Here is an 11,529-nt window from a genome sequence, read left to right on the forward strand (position 1 = left end):
ATCACATACACAAATTGTGCGTAATGGATTACTGGAAGTATACCCTCAGAAAAATTGGTGGGAATATCACTGATTAAAAGTCCTTTCCGTGGGAAGAAACGTTACATTCAGAATAGTTTTGTCAGCAGGTTTTATTCCACAAATACAAATAAAACAAATAAGCAATGTTCGTTTCAGTATCAAAAGTAAAGATTTATCGTAGATAAAACACAGAAAATTGAAAATTAATTAAAAAAAGGTTCTTACATTTCCGTGAAGGACTTGCACAAAATGAAAATTCTTTCCAAGTAATGGAAACTAAAAAGGTCAACGAAACTAAATAATTGTGTAGCTACATATCAAGTAATAAATGTGAATGCAAACAGTAAAAAATGACCGGTTTCAGAAACATAGTAAGTTTTGGTTTTACGGCAAGGGACAAGTGCCAAATGACACAGATAATGGGACTTCGACTTTCAGAAAATACCAAATTTTAAGTACAAAGTTTACTGCATAAGGGCATAAAAGTCATTTTGCCGACATCAAACTATCAACAAACACAGCCCGATCATTCTGATATTGGACGAGAGGGCAAATTTCTAATTCAGGACCCCCTCCCCTAGAGCCCGACTAAGATTTTTGAAGAAACGGGGCACCAAAAATCCTTTTGCAACCCCACCCACTCCCGCTCATTCTATATAAGGAGGCAATAAAATATGTCGATACTAACGTATTAACAGAGTCGTGCTAAATTTGGTGGAGCCTCATATCACAATATACAGTCGAAGCTAGATAACTCAAAGTTTCTATCGGGTTCCAAACTCTTGAGAACGTTGTGGGAACTTCTCATAACTCGAATGTTGTAGCCGGTCCCTTGGGACTTCGAGTTGTCGAGAGTTGACTGCAGTATATACATTTAGTATACGATAATTATAATAGCTGTGGTTAAACCGTAAATATCAAAGTTTTCGATGATGTAACTTTTTATTGTAAATACAGACTAAACGAGTTGTTTTGGGATTTGCAAACGAGATCAAATTTTTAAGGGAAAGTTTTATCATCAAATAAAGAGTTTTTTTTTCTTGGTCTTCGCATTTTCAAAAATATCAATGACAACATTCTACTCATTGAAATCATTATTTAAGCATAATAATGATAAGGATGACAGCTTTCCTTGCTGCAAAAAAGATCGCAAAGGAGATTTCATTCTTTTTAACGATGAAAATGATCGTTAAGCAGTGCAATTGGATATTGGCAATGCTAAAGAAAATGCGTATAATAGTCTCAACATTTGGAAACCCTAAAGAGAGGATTAACTAGTAATTGTTTCAAAATGTCCGTAGCTTCATCTTTCATTTCAATAAAGTTACTGAATTGCAATAATCCATTAGGGAAATCTGGCTCTACATCTTTGGCATAATCGCTTTTAAAAAATTTTGCAGCCTCATATAAACATTTGGGTTATTTTGTATTTTGGGCCCCCGTGAAATCTAAGAGGAGGGACCTGTGCCCGTGCGGTAATCAGGCTCTGATAATAAAGAGAGTATTTCGTATTAAAAAAAATGATTCGTCCATCATTCTTTACCAACGTGTCTTAGTTAAAAACTTCCAAAAGATCGCATTTTTATACATAGAAAGAAGAGTTTATAAGCCATTTTCGATCGGAGCGCGTGTTTTAGTGGTTGTCTTTTCTTGCAAGTTGTCGCGTTTGTTGATTGTTCATTTCGAGCAATTATGAGCGGCACGTGAATTGTTAATTAAATAAAATATTGTTGACCAATTTCGCGAAACCCGTAACTTTGCTGTAATGCTTGCTTTGCAATAATGAAAAATCCGATCCGAAATGGTTAAACTTAAGCTGATGCGTGGGCCTAGAGTCTCTATATAGAGAGTGTTCCGTTTTAACTTGCAAGACCTTTATTTTCGCAACCGTTAGTTCTAGATGTATACTTCCAATTGTAAAAATATTCAAGATTAGATGTGGAGCTACGATATTGAAAGTTTGAAGTAAAAATAAAAATAAGTCAAAAAATACGAAATTCAACTTTTTATACGGGCCCCAGTAGGTTCCCTCATGGGCGGATTTATGGGGGGCAGAGGGGGGCAATGCTCCCCCAGTTTTGGGATTACTTTATGTAGTAACAACACATCTTCCAAATATTTAAAAAAAAATTATTATTTTTTTTTCTTTTTTGAATAGTTCAGAAGGGCATGCGTGGATTTAGAGGGGGCATAGGGGCAATGCCCCCCAGTTTTGGAAGGACTTTATATAGTAACCACACATCTTCCAAAATCTTAAAACAAAAAAATCATGACTTTTTCTTTTTTGAATATTTCAATGAAAATGAAGAGAAAAGCGAATGTCCTTTTCTGGTGAGAGAAGAGAGGGGGGGGGGAACGAACATTAAATATAAATACTACAGCTGTCACTGGGGTGTTGAAAATGTGTCAAAATACACTATTTTGGACTGAAAAACCTTTTGGGCAAGTATATGAATAAAAATATAGGCTAAACGAGCTATACATTAAGCTGCAACACTTATAATAATTGACGATTATTTTAACAAATTAGAACCTAAAGCAAGGGGGGGGGGGTGACTCCCCCCCTCATTAGCGCTAACAGAACGATCTACTCGTTATGATTTGTGTCCACATTTCAAGTATATTTATGCATACTATTTATATTTTTAGTAGATTAATTGGCCTTTTGAGAAATTCTAAAAAACATAGTTTTTTCTCTCTCTCTCTCTCTCTTTTTAAGAGAGAGAGAGAGAGAAAATAAATACTACTGCAAACTGAATAAATTTCAGTTATCCGAGTGTTCTGATTAAATGAATCTTTTTACTTAGAGGGAGAGTACAATTTTACTGAGTACAATTTTACTTACTTTATAAATACTGTTTAAAAAGTAAGGTAAGTCATAATCATCTAAGTCTATTTGAGTCAGACCTTGTCATTATTGAAATCTAAATAATTGAGTCATCAAAAGTTTTGGAAAATTTTGCTGAAATTTTATAAAAGTCTATAAAAACCTAACAAAGATTGGTAAAATCGTAAAAATCCTTTAACCGTAAAAACTGACGAATTTTCGTAAAAATTACAAACAAATCAAGCAAAAATTTGCAGGTAAGAGTGAATTACAAACAGGGCCGAATTTGCCTATAAGGTAAACAAGCTATTTCCTTAGGGCCCCTGCTTTGAAGTGGGTCCCTAATTCCCCCCAAAAAAATTCTTGATTCGTTCCATAAAAAATAAAAATTGCTTGAAAAAACTAATTTCATTTTTAAGTGCTTGAAAACCTTGAATATTTGGAAAAGTGTGGCTACAAACCTTAAATTTCAAAATTTCGAACAAATGGTAGAGGGGGAGGAATGCCAAAATATGTCAAATTCAGCTCCTTGCCACATCCTGTATCAAAAAGGTAAAAATCATGGTTCTCACCTTTGTAACATATTATTTGAAGTAAATTTTTGTGACTCACATGTTTCATATCTTGCTATTTATTTAATCCCAAATGCAAAATTTTGGAAATTCTTTTGGTGTTGCTTGCTTTTATCTTACTTCTGCATATTGTCAATCTGTTTAGCCCAAAAATAAAATTACACTCTACTTCTATTCCTCTTTGTTTTCTGTCCCACTTGCAACTGAATAGAAGTTGTTGTAATGAGAAATCTATAGTTTTTTTTTCTTTTAAATTTAAAATAGCTATTTCTCACAAAATTAGAACAAGACTGTAAAAATTTACATTCAAGTATTAAAATATCAGAGACTGGAAATTACAAATGAAGTGCGTTAAATAATTTTATTTACTCTAGAGTCCTTGAAAATAATTAGATAAGTCTTTGAAAATCCTAAGCAAAGTGGGCTCCAATTAATTCTACTGCATATTGTTAATCTGTTTAGCCAGGAAAAAAAAATACACTACCTCTATTCCTTTTCGTTTTCTGCACTACTTATAATTAAAAAAAAAGTTGCTGTAATGAGAAATCTATAGTTTATTTTTTCTTTCAAACTTAAAATGGCTGTTTCTTACAAAATTTGAACAATACTGTATAACTGTATAATCTGGTTATCAATTTCTATGTCTATACAATTAACCTTTATAAGGCTTCAAAATGCAGAATTTTATATCCATTTTACAAAATTTCCTCCGGGGGAGAAACTCCCGGCCCCCTAAAATTGGAGCCCTGCGTCACTCTCTTGATACCACTTCCCTCTCTTTAGGTCAATTCAAAAAGGACAGCATGAAAACACGCATTAATGAAAACGACACTCAAAAAAGTAAAGCATGGACTTATGCATCACAGGAAACAGACAAAAACATGAGAGTGGGGGGCAATAAAAATGTTGCTTAAAAATAAAAAAAAAGATCCTGCCCCCCCCCCCCCCCCAGGAACAGTCCTAAATCCGCCTATGGGTCCCCTAACTTATGTTTTACGGCAATAATCTCCATTGGAAAATAATTCCAACACAAGAAGTTTGAAATTATTACGACCAATATTCACCGAGATATGAAACGCAGCGTTTTGTGACTTACATCATTTTTGACTCGACGTTTTGAGGGGAAATATAGCGTGGGGGGGGGGGCTGAACAAGTGGTTACAATTATATGTGGTGCATAGAGTGTGGGTTTTTTAAATTGATCGAGTTTTCGTCGTGTGTTTTTGCATTTGCTATTTTATCAACCAGTTCTCTACGAATTTAAGAGTATTTCGGCACATGTGATCACGTGATGATACATTACTTGTGCGATTTTGGGACGATTTGTGCTGTTTGGGAAGAAAGAAAGTGAGAAGAGCGCATGTGCGATTTTTCGTCCTACAAAACAACTATGTCATTTTCCGTCACACAGAAAGGTAGCGGATCGGAATTTCAAAGCCTTCGCATAAAAAGCTTCACTTCAAATTCAAAACTGAATTAATGGAAAGAGTAAATTTGTTAAAACAACAAAATGAACAAGCATATTTTTAGTAAATTGGGGTAATTTTTTATTGCTGGAGTCAAATATGAGGATATATCTAGCTAGCTCCGATATTTAGGTTTGGTGACCACATGTGTTGAAAATCTGGATTCGCATCTATTAGCTATCTGTAATTGAATAATACGCAGCTTTTCCAACGAGCGGTTGGTATTTTTTAGATCTTCCAATATTCGTTGTGATACCGTTGAACTGGTGCAAAACTCATGACATATCATAAACCGATATCGACGCAATGTAGATTTCCTCACATTGTTGGTCTTTTCCAAATATGGTTGACACCCCGTTTACACTGGCCGAGTAATACTAGTTTACAGGCCCGTGCTGGCCCATCGGAACGAATCCCGGTGCGCCCTCCTCTTATGGCGCCCCTTCCTTCATTTTTTTCTTTTTGTCAGCAAATGTAAAATTTTGTAGAAATCGCCACAAATGGATTTTTTTAAATAATTGTGACGTCTAAAACCAACCTCAAGCGCCCCACAGATTGGGTGAACTGGTGAATGAACCAAATAACTTTTCCTTTCTTTTGTGCCCAATTCCGAAGATTTCCCTCTAAATTTAGAGAGAAAATTTATAAGCTGCGAATATTGCACTCCCTAGAGGGGCGCTGAAGCTCTCCACTTCCTACCTTAGGTTAAGACCCGGTGGCATATAAGCTACCTTTACTCCTGTTCGGGCATAGGAATATTTCAGGCCCTCTCATTGGCTTATTCGAGTGTCAATCAAAGTTTCAAAGCTGTGACGTACTGCAATGTTGCTAGCCGTCTCTCGCAGTGTTTCCTGTTTGTAATCTGCTAAAAACGAATAAGCATTTGCAAATGAGATCTTTAATTGAATGTTGCTGACAAAAACAGCATTATTATTTCCAATGAATTTCATCCTTTGCAAAACAAATGAAAGCTGCCTTTGAGAAGCTATGCTTCGAAATAAAAATAGGTGGCGCCATCTTTAAGCAAAAAATGCATGTTTTACGACATCATTTTAATTTAAATTGAAGTTATTTTTAAAATAATTCTCACGGTAAATTATTTTGTTGATGGAAAAGCGAATGCCACTATTTTTTATATTCTTAGTGATATTTACTGCAATTTAAACAGCTCTTCTTATAAAGAAATGATTACCATTTAAGTTAATAATAAATACTTCTAGTATATAATTTAATACATAATAATTTCTAATAAAATTTTCTCTTGTGCCAGTTTGTTTCTAGCTTATTTCTATTGAATATGAGTTTGCATCCGAGAATATGACTTCCAATTGAATATTGAGTGAGTCTGGCGAACATATCCTTCTTGTCTCATACTTATTTCATAACTCATAAAATAATGCTCTGCTTAAAAAAAAACATGTGAAATACATAATTAAGCGAATAAATAGCATTATCTTTAAGCAAAAAATATCGCTTTTGAAGAAGGTACTATTGGTGTTTAATTAAGCTCATTTGTCAACTAATTCTCAATATAAGTTTTTAAAATTAAACAGCGAATTCTTTATCTTTTAATATTCTTCATAATAGTTAAAGTTATGTAAAAAGGAATAGGTAATTTAAATTCTTGAATGAAATAATTGAAAATAATATTAAAAAGCAATGTTTCTAAATGTAAAATTATATACATGTTATTTTAAGTCAAATCACTTTCAAGTCAAACTTTCAGAAATCGCACCCTTTGACACCTTAAATTCATTTATTAGTTTGAAAAAAAAATTTCACACACAGTTGATGAGGCAAATCAAGAGAAATTCATGCAGTTTCATTAACTATTTAACTTAAATACATTTGGGGAAAAAAAATTTCACAAAATTCTAAGACTTGAAAGTTTGAAATCAATATATGAATGTTTTGTAATAAATACAACTAAATGGTTTAGACTGGGCCCATGAAGAGATCAGCAGCTGCTAAATATTTTCAGCAAAATTATAAAACAGTTTTCCTTATTTTTTTTGCTGTACTGCTGATAAGACCTTCGTGGTTTCATGAATAGTTCGGAAATCATTTGAATGTAATCATTCAAACACATTAAATATCATACATTCATTGAAAAAAATTTAAAGTATTTTTAAGAATTTGAATTTAAAATATTGTAAAAATATTTCTTTCTTTGAAAAGTGTCAGACTTAAGTTGTCTTTGAAACAAGCTGTTTTACAACTGTGTGTTTCTCGTAGAGCTTGAGAAGTTGAAAATTAGGGTGAGCACACTTTCATAATTTGCATTTTTTTCCTTGATGTACATATTTTATTAATAAAAGTGTTTTTGCGTGTGTGTGTATGTGTTTATGTGTAAGTGTTACAAAACTTCTTTGGTTCTGAATCGTTTTGCAACTGTGAATGCATGAAAATGTAATTTCTTTTCATATGATGTGGAAGAATTATTATTTTAATAATACTATGGCTTTCTAGTCCAGTCACGTGTACTTGAAAACCAACAGGGAATTAATCATGATTTATTCATATTGAACTCACATAAAAATAAAGTAAATATTGTAAAACAGATGTACATAATATATCAGCCAGATACAGTGTGAAAAAATAGATATAGCAACGAGAAGGAAAAATTATACGATAAACAATTTATTTACTGGCACAAGAGCAAATTACATTAGAAATTAGTATGTATAAAATTATTCAGAATAAATATTTGTTATTAGCTTAAATGGTAATCATTTCTTTATAGAACAGCTGTTTAAATTGCATTAAATATCATTAAGAATATGAAAAACTGCGGAATTCGCTTTTTAATTAACAAAATAATTTACCGTAGGATTTATTTAAAAAATTATTTCAATTTCAAAGGCAGCTTTCATTTGTTTTGAAAAGGATGAAATTGATTGGAAATAAGAATGCTGTTTTTGTCAGCAACATTCAATTAAAGATCTCGTTTGCAAATGCTTATTCGTATTTAGCAGATTACAAACAAGAAACACACCACGAAAGACGACTAGCAACAATACAGTAGCGTCAAAACTTTGAAGCTGTGATTGACACTCGAACAAGCCAATGAGAGGGCCTGAAATTTTCCTATGCCCGATCAGGAGTAAAGGTAGCTTATATGCGACCCGGCGAAGGAGACAAATGAATTTTTTAAGTATCTTTCTTTCTGTTGCATTTAAGATAGAAATAAATATTGTTCCTAAGTGTTCAAATATTTTAAAGCTAGTAAAACGACAAACCAAATAACAAAATGATTGGAATGTTCTCCGTTCTGTTGATATGATTTCCGGTGGTTTTTTTTTTTTTTTTGTTATCTCTCTTTCATCAGTCAGATGGCATTTCAAAGAAAATAAGTCAAAATGGATCGTTATTGAAACATTTGTCGACAGTATGAAGTTGAAAAAAAAAAAATTAAATCCCCATCACGGAACAAAATTGTAATATCTCTTTATCAAATCAGTAATGTTAGATTTTAACACTAGCGCAAGTAATAGTATTAAGTAGTGCATCTATTAGTGTGATGAGTTAGAACTTCAAATAACGGCTATTTTGTTTTACGTTTGCATCGTTCTACACGAAATAATTTATTGAACCCTAGTTTCGTTTTCATTATTTTTCACCGTATATTATAACTACAAGTAAAAGTGTCGAAGTTATCAAAATAGTACAAAAATCAAAATTTAAGTAAGAAGTTAAGTAAATCAATAAGCAATATATCTTCACGACACCAGAAAATAAAGATTCGCTGTACTAACAGATTTTGTATTCCATTGAAAATGCATGTATTAAATACGTATGTTTTTTTTTTTTTTTTTTTTTTTCAAATTTAATCCATATTAAAGGAACTATACATTTAAAACTATAATATCATATGAAATTTACCGCTGACATTTTACCGAGCTGTTCGGCTAACAACAAATAGATGCATGATTTTGGCATTGATTATCAAAGTATATTTGTAAGATATATTTAAAAAACTTATTTTTTGCTGATAGCTTCTACGTAACTAATTTTAAACTTTTATTATGTTGCTGCGACACTTTCTTTAACAAAATACAGACGACAAAGCAAAGATCAACAAAATCCAACAATGGCGTTTGTAAACAATATGTAAAGGTTGAAGCTGCTCTGTGATTGGTTCACATTTCCAGTATCGTAACTGGGTAACCTCGAACCCAGACGACTCAAAAATACCGCGTCGGGAATGGGGTCTATTCATATGACGTCATACTCACGGATCACGTGATCTCGATTTGCCGCGAAACTGCTGTTTACAATTTGCATGGCTGCCGCGCAGATTTAGAGCATTGGAGCAAAATGGGAAAAACGCGTTTCAAGTTTAAAATTCTAAATCAAATTAATTTTTTAAACAACTGACAACGTGATCCACCGAATATTTGAAGCAATCAACTTTTCTTTTGTGCGTTCTTTTAGAGGAACATATTTGAATACATGTTGAAACTAACGAGATAAAGAGATTTGTTCATCGTGCAGTGATCCTAACCGTAAATGTAGGCACAGAAAATAAAATTTATTTTAATTTTTACACTCGAAGGACTCAGATCTAAGGTAGAATTCAAAGGTGATATACAAGTAAATGTTTTATTTAGCTTGTAACAATGAGTGAAAGCTTCGTTATCATCATCATATTTTATGCATGACTGTTTACCCATACATGCCAAAGCTATGTAATGTTACAGTTGATATTTTTGTCAACCTAAAACCACTTCAGATCTGCATTTAAGATTCTGTTGAAATAGTATTTTCACTGTGTTGGTATTAATGAACAAAATTCAGTTTTATTTGCTTCAAGCTAAATGGAAATTTTACCTGTATTTCTTTTTGAATTCTATTCCTTGTACATATTGACAGAAAACTCTGTTTCTTCAACAGTTTCATCAAAGACTACAATGTACTTCCGAATTCTATACTTCAACTGAATAATTTTTTTATTTTTAAAGTAGCTGCATTTATCCCATGTTGACAAGATATTTGTCCTTACATTGTTCTAGCTGTGCTACAGAATACTCTTTAATTTTCATGTTTTAATTTAAAATGATTATCTCTTCTTCTCTACAGTTGCCATATAAAAATAAAAAAGGATATCTTTTAAAGGGGGGGGGGACTCTTCAAAGGTACCGCTAGAAAAGAGGACTGCCTAGATAAATATTACTTTGCACTAATTTTCCGTGTGAAGCTTTTCTTAACTTACATATGCAAGATAGCAATATACAATAAGTTCTCAATTTCTACCAGGATAAGTGCAAACATATATTGCACAAGTAGAATGAAAGGGGTATTTTTTGAAGTTGAATACTATTATAGTAGTACCACTTTCCTTCTATTTGTACGATATAAGTATGAATGCATGAAATACACCGCCAGCTCAGTCAATTTCAATAGGAATTGACTGAGCTGGCGGTGTATTTCATGTATTTCTGCCTTAGCCCTGGCTATAGGGCGGTAACTTACTGAATATAAGTATGAATGCTCCGCTGCTTTTCTAGTACACAACAGCTGCATTGAAAAAAAAAGGTATTTTCTCGTGAATGGGGACACTGCTACTTACCACAGCCTGGGCATCATTTTCAATTGATCGGACCCTGCCTGTTCAACGTTTTTAGGGAAGGGGGTATCAGAGAGATTGACAGCACGGTTGAACTTGGTTAATACAAAGTGTCAAATATCTGCAATTTTGTTCGTAACAGCTGTGAATGAGTGATACTGTGAAAAAATGAAGAAATGTTTGCATATATTTAAAAAACATTACTACTGACACACACACTGTATTCTTACTATTAGTACATTGAGAAAAAAAAACCCACTTATTTCTTATAAATGAATATTTTTGAAAAATTAAAATGATCATCGACAATCGTGGAAAAGGTTTTTAATTCACAAAGGAAGATGAACACTTTCATATCCGAGTAAATTGAAATGTGCACAGGTAAACAAATGTACAGTTTTTATTTTCTATGTAAAATATTTAGTATTTTCTTCTCTATACACAATGGGACTTCTACTATCTGAAAAAATGGTAAATAACTTCCAAAAAAGAAAATTACAGAATTAAACAACGAACATTTTAAGTAAAGAGGTCAGGAAATTTTGCTTGCCTTAGCCGAAACCCTCAATTTAATGTATGTATTGTACATGAACTTTTTAATGTAACTAAATAGCAAACCAAACTTAATGAACAAGATGATCGTTTTAGCCATGATTTCTTTATAAACACAGGTCGTGTTAAGAGAGTTTAACTGCATCAAGTATATCTCGCACCTAATACAACACTGCCACAAGTAAAAAATTGTCGATTTTGAGTTGTATATACAGTGAAGCACCGTTTATGCGTTTTTGAAGGGACTGTATGAAAAGAGCATATAAATGAAAAAACGTATAGTAGGAATGCATTAATGTGTATTAGAATCTGCAGGAACCAATTTGAAAAACGTATAACTGATAAAAGCGAAACATATAAATGGTGCTTTACTGTATGTCCTGGTGCATTTTAATTAGTTCTATTAAAATGCAAGACAGTCACAAGTTAAAAACATTTTTAACCTTATTTGTGTCAGTGTGTTAGTAAAAAAATTTCAGCTAAGGCGCATTACGTTTAGATTCATTTTTCTCGAGAAGTAGTTTT

Source organism: Uloborus diversus, unplaced genomic scaffold (genome assembly GCF_026930045.1).
Source record: "Uloborus diversus isolate 005 unplaced genomic scaffold, Udiv.v.3.1 scaffold_12, whole genome shotgun sequence".
Taxonomy (NCBI): Eukaryota; Metazoa; Arthropoda; class Arachnida; order Araneae; family Uloboridae; genus Uloborus; species Uloborus diversus.